Consider the following 9,722-nt stretch of genomic DNA (forward strand, 5'->3'; position numbering starts at 1 on the left):
TGTTACTTGGGTGATGGTACCTCATTGGGCGAAAGCTCACTCCATTAAATTTTGTTTTCCTTACAGGGAACCACTTTTGGGGACTATGATGTTTTGAAGCACGAGTTGAGCTAGTTTTAATATATTTTTGTAAAGCTCCTCGATAGTTGGAAAACCCTAAATGTATTTTGATCTAATTCTCTTCCTTTTGTTTTGTAAATTACAAACGTATGTGTATAACACTGTTTAACCCTGTTTATGTAACCTATTTGGTTAGGAAATGTTTTCCTGAGTTATATGACATGGCACCCACTATTCATTGACGGTTTTGATTTTCGTGTTGCTATTTTGGAATTTTGAATAGATTGAGCGCGCTATTAACTTCCGGAATGTTTTAGAACGTATTTAACTGCCTCGTTAGTCCTGACGAGATCTGGTCAGGCAGTCCGCTGACCCCTTTGGTACCTTAGGGGAAAATGGGGCTGTCACAGTCGTGCATGTCCAAATAATGTTAGAGCTCCAAGGCTTCTTGAAGGTCTGGGTTGAGCCCTCTATTAAACCTAGCCATGGTTGCTTCATTATCTTCTTGAAGGTTCGCCCTCATCATGGCCATCTCGATCTCCTTGTAGTAATCCTCCATACTCATGTTACCTTGAGTGAGGGTTTGAAGTTTTACGTGGAGATCGCGGTTGTAATAGCTTGGAACGAATCTCTTACGCATCAAGGCCTTGAGTTCTCGCCAAGTTCGGACTCGTGGTTCTCCCATTCTCCTCCTTTGGGTCCTCACTTGGTCCCACCAGACTAGGGCGTAGTCGGTGAACTCAACGGTGGCAACTTTCACCTTTTGTTCCTCACTATAATCGTAGCAGTCGAAGACCATCTCGATGCGGCCTTCCCATTCCAAGTAAGCTTCCGGGTCACTCTTGCCTTTGAACGCGGGTACTTGAATCTTAAGTCCTTTTAGTGCGTTCGTAGATGTGTCCCTTCTAGGCTTCTCGGCACGTTCATCATCCTCACTTCCTGAGTAGTCTTCACTATGTTCTCCCCCGTTGTCTCGGTTCCTCCGATTGTGAGATCTAGAACGAGAGCTTCGTGTGAGACACTTGGAGAGTTCATCAAAGCGAGTGTGAAACTCCTCCATTTGTTAATCACTAACTCGCCTGAGCTCGTTCTTCATGGCGGTGAACATCAAAGAGTAGTCAGTGGGTGGTTGTTGTTGCTCCATGCCTCTCTTGATGCCCTACAAAAGGTTAGTAACAAGAAGAAATAGTGCAATGTGTCCTCACTTCACTCTCTTAGTGTATCTCTCACGCTCGTGTATAGCACTCAAAACACTCTTTTAGACTTACCAAGTACCTTTACCTGTTGGATTAGGTAGTTGAGAAATGTTGCTCAAGTCCCACGATTCGTCACCACTTATTCACAAGAGTAATCACGTATTACAACACGAGATGGAGGGAAAAAATGGCGTAGAAAAGGGTAGTTTGGGACGAATTATGGTGGCGGACAGCAAGGGTAAAACGCCTAATGTGAACAAAGAAGAAGAGAACCCTAGTTTCCTAAAGTGTAGGAGTGGTTCCCTGAAGTGTAGGAGTGAAAGTAGGAGTGGTTTCCTAAAACCAAGGAGTTATTATAGGAGAGTGTCCAAGTGGGACAACGAGTTATCCAAGTGTGTACTTAGTTCCCTAAACGACTTTGGAAAACAAGTTGGTTTTGGAAACTTCTTATAAAACCTTCCTTTGAACAACTTTAAAAAAACCTCCAAATTCCTCTCCAAAACAAATTTGGTTTCTTTCCTCCCTCAACCGAAAATTTCCAGAATCTTTTCTCCTTAAATCGTTCCCCAAAGTCGGCTACTACCATATAAAACTCTCTCTCACAGCCGCAACTTTCTCCAAGAAATTCGGCCCCCTTCACACTTCAAGGAACAAAGCAATTCGGCTCCTCCCCCCTCTCCCTGCAAGGCAAGGCAGCCTTGGTTCTTGTTTCAAGACAATGGCCTCCCAAGATAATGTGAGCAATGTCACTCAAGGATCCCCCCAACGGGCTGCTCAAGAAGCTCCCAAGAAGTTTAGTCCTAAACCAAGAAAGCCCCGTATGGATGCAAGAACGTACAAGAAACTTTTTATTCGAAGGGAGGTGCAAGTTTTCAAGAAACAAGATGGTCAAGACTTTCAAGAACCTCAAAAGGTGGTACAAGTGATCAAGGTTCAAGGTGATCAAGAACTTTAAGAAGAGGTAGGTCAGAATTTTTGAGTTCTTTCTTGTGCAATTTTCTGTTTTGGGTAACAAGAGACGATGTAAGGCTGGTTTAAGCAATAAAATTCGACTCCCCTTTGCTCCTTCTTGTGCCACCCCGAATGCCCTTCTTCCCTTTTTTTTTCCGTTTCTATTTTTTTTCCCCCTTTTTTTTTTCTCTTAGCAAACGGCACAAACACTTGGCTGAATGAATCAAGACCAAACTCTGGTCAGTCCACTATCTTCCCTCAACCCACGATCAAGAATCACAAGTTCTTACAAGAACTTCCAAGATAATTTTCAAGAACTTCAAGAGTTGCAAGATTAATTTCAAGAACTGAAGAAACCCAAGATCTCTTGCGGGTTTCGTTCAAGGTTCGCAAGTTACCAACAAGTTAACCACAAAATCAGTTTAGAAAGCTACGCAAACAACTTGGATAAAACAATTAACACTTGGACAGATTTGACAACAAGAAGAAACCCTAGCCGTAAATTGGAAAGCCCTAGCCGCAACTTGGAAAACCCTAGCCGCGGCTACTAGAACTTCCCCTTGTTTCCTTGTTGAACACGGACAGGTTGTAGACAACAACAATACACGACTTTGGACACAACACGGTCAGGTTGTCAAGCAACAAACGATGCATGCATGGACAGATTTGTTCCAAAACAACCGACACCATTGCGGATAGAGTTTGGAAGCAACAACGTGGTGCGAAACGGCCAGAAATTTGGCACAATGAAAGGAGACTCCACGGTCAGAATACTTCGGACAGCACACATCAGTCCCCTAAGGGAACAAGGAAAGGAAGGTCGGCCATCTTTGAGGTCAAGATGGGCCGGCCCAATGATCTACTAAGACAAATTAATCCAATCTAACAAGTACTAAGGACTAAGGCCCTACTCGGCCGACTCTCTTGGAGGCCCACTTGATTCTTCATGGGCTTGGATCAGGGTGTAGGTAACTGGATTGTCTCTTTCCAAGCCTTCAATATCTCTATGGACTCCATGTTGGTCTTGAACAATGCGAACAAGGGCTTGGAGGGATTCTTTGAATAGCTTGGCCCGTGCACGTGTGACTGGGCCCAAGGGAACTCGGACTGGGTCATTACGTGGGCTGAAATCCGTGCACACATCAGTCCCCTCCTCTTGAGAAGGATTTGCCCTCAAATCAGCGTCCTCCTCGTCAAGAAATGGGCTCAGGTCCACGACATTGAAGGTCGCGCTGACATTGTATTCCCCAGGTAGCTCCAATTTGTAGGCGTTGTCATTGACTCGTTGGAGCACTCGGAAGGGTCCATCACCTCTTGGGGATAATTTGCTCTAACGTTGCTTGGGGAATCGCTCTTTCCTCAAGTGTAGCCAAACCCAATCTCCAGGCGCAAAAATCATCTTACGACGGTGCTTGTTGGCTTGCTGGAGGTATTGCTGAGTACGCTTCTCAATGTTTACTCAAACGGCTTCATGTAACCTGCGCACAAAATCAGCCTTCTTTTTCCCATCTAAGCTTGTGTGCTCAGAGGAAGGTAAGGGTACCAAATCAAGAGGGGTCAAGGGGTTACGGCCATAAACAATCTCAAAAGGTGAGTAGTGTGTAGCACTATGAACGCGATTGTAGGCAAATTCAACGTGGGGCAAACACTCTTCCCAAGATTTGAGATTCTTTTTAATCAAGGGTCGAAGTAGAGTACCAAGTGTGCGATTGACAACTTCAGTTTGTCCATCGCTTTGTGGATGACTGGTGGTGGAAAATAACAATCTAGTGCCCAGTTTTGCCCACAAAGTCTTCCAAAAGTAACTCAAGAACTTTACATCTCTAGCACTAACAATGGTCTTAGGCATGCCATGCAGACGGACAATTTCTTTGAAGAATAAATTAGCAATATGTGATGCATCGTCAGTTTTATGGCAGGGGATAAAATGAGCCATCTTAGAGAATCGATCAACCACGACGAAGATGGAGTCATTACACCTTGGTGATCTAGGCAGTCCTAAGGCAAAGTCCATAGACAAGTCTGCCCAAGGATAGTGAGGGATAGGTAATGGGGTATACAGGCCGTATGGATTTGTTTTAGACTTCGCCTTATGACAAGTGACACATCTACCAACCATGCGTTCAACATCTCTACGCATATGAGGCCAGTAAAAGTGCTCTTGTAGCATGGCTAGAGTCTTAACAATGCCAAAGTGTCCCATGAGACCACTACTATGTGTCTCCCTAACCAAAAGATCACGAACGGAAGAATTAGGCACACATAGCTTATCCATATAGAATCGAAATCCGTCAGTCATGATCATGTGTGTAGAGTTCCTTAATCATTTCGAAGCCTAACAACTTAGCATCAAGAAAGACAAGCAAAGAATGTCTACGCGATAAGGCATCGGCTTCCACATTTGTTTTGCCAGTCTTGTACTTAATGACATAGGAGAAGGTGTCAATGAAGCTCACCCATTTGGCATGTCGCTTACTTAACTTAGGTTGCCCTTTGAGATACTTCAACGACTCGTGATCGGTGTGTATCACGAACTCCCGAGGGCGAAGATAGTGTTGCCAGGTCTCCAAGGCCCTCACCAGTACGCACAACTCCTTGTCGTACGTGGGATAGTTTAAGGCAGCTCCTCCCAGTTTCTCGCTAAAGAAGGCACAAGGCCTTTTGTCTTGCATCTGGACGGTGCCAATGCCTACACCAGAAGCATCACATTCGATTTCAAAAGTTTTGTTGAAGTTGGGTAATGCTAAAACAGGTGTGTGTGTGAGTTTGCTTTTGAGGGTAAGAAATGCTTGTTCTTGGGCTTCCCCTCAATGGAATTTGTCGTTCTTCTTGGTCACGGCGGTTAATGGGGCGGCAATGGTGCTAAAGTCTTTGACAAAACGCTGATGGAATCCTGCTAACCCAAGAAAGCTGCGCACCTCAGGGACAGATATAGGAGTTGGCCATTGCTTGATGGCCTCAATCTTGGACTCGTCCACTTTGATGCCCTGCGAACTTCCAAAAAACACAAGCTCATTAGTACAAAAGGTGCACTTCTTCTGGTTAGCGTATAGACACGCCTGTCGAAGTGTCTCAAGAACTAGTCTCACATGCTCCAAACACTCATGTTCACTGCAGCTGTATATCAGAATGTCATCAAAGTAAACAATGACGAATTTGCCAATAAAATTTCTCCAAACATGGTTCATTAGTCGCATGAAGGTACTAGGGGCATTAGTCAATTCAAAAGGCATGACTAGCCACTCATAGAGACCATGTTTGGTTTTGAACGCCATTTTCCACTCATCGCCTTCTTTCATCCTAATTTGATGATAGCCACTCCTTAAATCGATTTTGGTGAAAATGATAGTACCATCGAGTTCATCAACCATATCATCAAGTCTAGGAATGGGATGATGATATTTGACAGTGATAGCATTTACAGCCCTACAGTCAGTGCACATGCGCCAAGTACCATCCTTTTTGGGGTGTTTTACCCAACCCTTATCTAAGAGGCCATCAACTTGCCTTTGAAGCTCTTTTGTCTCCTCAGGACCCATGCGGTAAACCGGTTTGTTGGGTAGGGGTGCTCCCGGAATCAGTCTATTTGATGCTCAATCCCTCGAATGGGTGGTAAACCATCAGGGATCTCATCAGGGAATACATCCTCGAATTCCTGCAAAAGAGCAACCATGCTCGAAGGCAATGCCTTATCGAGCTCAGCAACATCTAAGAGCACATGCTTGCAAATCATGAGAAGTATAGGCTGATCAGAATTTATAACCTTTCTAACATCCTTAGCCTTAATGATCATGTTTTTCTTCCTAGTGGGTGGTTTAATGGGTGAATGATCATGCGTATCACCAGGTGTGCTCACTTGACCCTTGGTCGAATGCTCACTTGTAGAAGTGGAGCATTTGCCAGGATCGGCCGCCTTTTGTTTCCTCTTTTGGCGGTCTTGTTCACACTCTCTTTGTAACTTAAGTTGGTCCACATACACTTGGGCAGGTGTGAGTGGTGTGAGAACCAGGCGTTTTCCATTGTGCAAGAGAGTGTATTTATTTGCTCGTTCATCAAACGTGACGGATTTGTCAAATTGCCAAGGTCTCCCTAGGATGACATGTGTCGCATGCATAGGCACAACATCACACACAACCTCATCTATGTAATTGCCAATAGAGAAAGGAATACGTACCTGTTTGTAGACACGTACCTCACCTACTTCACTTAGCCATTGGAGGCGGTACGGGGTGTGGATGTCTAGTGGTAGGGAGGCCTAGACTCTCAACCATGAGCAAGCTCACCACATTCGTGCAACTCCCGCCGTCAATGATGAGACTGCAGATCTTATCACTTACTTTACAACGGGTATAAAATAAGTTATCCCGTTGTAGTTGCTCATCCTCCTTAACTCGGGCGGTTAGCACTCGCCGTGCCACCAAGCACCCTATTTCTCCGTGTGTAGGAGAGCATTCTTCCTCACCCGGGTCCTCCTCTATGTAATCACTCGTGTGCAACTCGGGCATTCCCTCACATTCATCGTCATCGGACACGATTTCACCGTTGTGAGTGATTAACATGACTCGTTGGTTTGGACATTGGGATTGGATATGTCCAAACCCTTGGCACTTGAAGCACTTGATATCCCTACTCCTAGTCTTAGGAGTCTCATGCGGTGCCTTCGAGGGGGACCTGGATGCATCGACAACCTTGTTAGGGTTAGAATAGGAATTTCGATTAGGAGCATTACCTTGAGTTCGGCTAGACGAAGTTGGTGTGGCCGAATTTCCAGCTTCGTGGATCGTTCTTCGTGGTTGGTTGCCCCTCCATGAAGGCGAGTTGGAAGATTGGAAAGTACGTGCTCCTCGTCTTAATTTCTTTCCCCTTTTGGCCTTAATAGCGAGTTCAAGAAGGTCGTTGTGAGAGCCCGTAAATTTTCTTATTTTCTAGGTTTTATTTTATTGAATTGCACGCTTTTCATATCTTCTTTATTAGGAAAATTTTCTATATCATTTTATGAGTAAATATGGTTTTTCAATTATTTTTCTAGTGTAAGTTGGTTCATGAAATTTTAGGAGTGAATACCGGGCGTGGGACCCGCTAGTGCGGAAAGTTCGGTAAAATTCGGCCAGTTAGGTTAAGTTTTGTATACAGGATTTGATTTACTAAGTGTTAAGAGATAATTAGAGGTTACCAAATGGATTAGTGTGGGAGAGACAAAAGGATAGCTTTGCATTAAATAAGGGTGACAAGTGTCACCTTGTGATTAATCTTGACTTTGACTACTATTCATCACTTTACCAATTAATCAAAAATTGACCCAAAATTATCCTCATTTGCAAGCTTCTTGGCCGCCCTCACTAGAAGAAAGGAAAAGAAAGCTCTCAACTTGTTTCTTCCATTTCTTGCACAAATCTAACAAATCAACCGATTAAACTTGGAATTCCTCCATAAAAACCCTTAGTTTAGTGGTAGTGGGGTTGGTTGTGAAGTGGTTTGGAAGAAAGTGGTGCTAATTTGGGCCTTTTCTTGAGGTTGCAAGGTGAGTAGTTAAGGAATTCCTTCTTTGGTTTGGATAATGTGAAATTAATGACTTGTGTTAGTCATAGAGTTGATTTTGTGTAAGATTTTGTGACTTTTGGTAGAGATTGGTGAATTTTTATATTTATTCTTGATTTTTCTATTTTGATATGTTTAATATTGTGTGGCCATGGATGATGGCTTGGGATAGTCTAGAATGAAGCTATAGTGCGTAAATTGTTGCTAATTACGGAAAATTTCCACTTTGTGCGGAAAATTCCAGATTAGGGTTTCAATTAACCTTGTTCTGCCTGGTACTGTTTGGATAGGAAGAAGGGCGAATTAGCCTTAGGTTAAAACATGAAAGTTATAGGAAATAATGTTTTATAGTTGCCTGTAAAATTTCATACCAATCTGAGCTCGGTAGCCTGTGAAAAGATGAAAATACCCAGACTGCCCTAGGTAGGAGTTCGGCGGTCAGGGTTGGCAGTTCACCCAAACTGACCGCTACCGTTCACCCTGATGCGTACTGAGTTTGATTTTGGCCAAAAAAGGAAAGTTGTAGTTTTGTGTCTTAACTTTCTAACGGCCCTAGAAACTCCCCAATTGGACTTCGGTAGCCTGAGATAGGGTCGTTTAACCAGAATGCGGTTAGCTAACCTGTTTGTGCGATTCTGGTTTGGTATATTGAAATTTTGACCTAGCTACACTACGAACTAGACTGAGTGGTCTCAGCAAAGTTGTAGCCCTTTATCTTAGCTTTGAAACGGTGTAAATTGAACCTCAATCCACTAAGTGTAGCTTCAGTTGTGTTCGTTCCGCTAAGCAACGTCAAATCTGCCTTTTGTTTTCCAACCTAAACTTCATTTCCGCACATGTCTTACCTTGATTTTGCACTTATACGTTCTATTTGGTCTTACTCTAGTAGTATGTAGATTCGGTTTATGACTCGTATTCGAGTCTCATTGTGTTTTATTGTATGTTTTAGGACGTGCCGGTGGCGCGGAGCGCTCGTTGGGCAGAAATTTATGATTTCACTCTGTGTTTGCTTGGTGAGTGTACTACTCACGTGATTGTTGCTACATGACTTGGTTGTACTTGAAATTTATGACTTGAATGCTTATATATATGGATGAAATTGTTTGAGGCGAGGGTGTTCTTTATCACTCTCGCGCTCTATGGCTGATGTGACTGTTTACTGAATTAATTGAATTCTACCTGAACATACTTGAACTGGGGTCGTTTGGACGAGTCTCCAACGACCATTACTGTTATCACTGAGCTCAACCCTATTGGTGGTCAATTGAATCGAGCTGGCAAGGGCTTGGTCGAGAAAATTGACAAGTCATGGGGACTGTTTATGTGGAATCCTTGGGTATGAGACTCTTGATTCCGGTATACTCGAGTATTACCATTTCTGAACTGATTGGAGTTCGGGCCCGGTAGGGGTATGTGAGGTGGAAGGAATCGGTAAAAGTGGAGTCTACGGTATTGGTTACTCCTTAAGCTTTGACGGAGGGTCAACGGGGCGAGATCAAGTACGGCAAGCAGGGATAAGGGCGCTTGAGAGCCGACCGTATCCTTTTAAATATCTTTATTGAAACGTGATGCGAATTGACTCACTTATTGGATGTGTTTGGATTGAATAGCTTTGTGCTTATGTGAACTTTGTTACTTGGGTGATGGTACCTCATTGGGCGAAAGCTCACTCCATTAAATTTTGTTTTCCTTACAGGGAACCACTTTTGGGGACTATGATGTTTTGAAGCACGAGTTGAGCTAGTTTTAATATATTTTTGTAAAGCTCCTCGATAGTTGGAAAACCCTAAATGTATTTTGATCTAATTCTCTTCCTTTTGTTTTGTAAATTACAAACGTATGTGTATAACACTGTTTAACCCTGTTTATGTAACCTATTTGGTTAGGAAATGTTTTCCTGAGTTATATGACATGGCACCCACTATTCATTGACGGTTTTGATTTTCGTGTTGCTATTTTGGAATTTTGAATAGATTG

This window comes from Coffea arabica, chromosome 5e, assembly GCF_036785885.1.
Source record: "Coffea arabica cultivar ET-39 chromosome 5e, Coffea Arabica ET-39 HiFi, whole genome shotgun sequence".
NCBI classification, from domain to species: domain Eukaryota; kingdom Viridiplantae; phylum Streptophyta; class Magnoliopsida; order Gentianales; family Rubiaceae; genus Coffea; species Coffea arabica.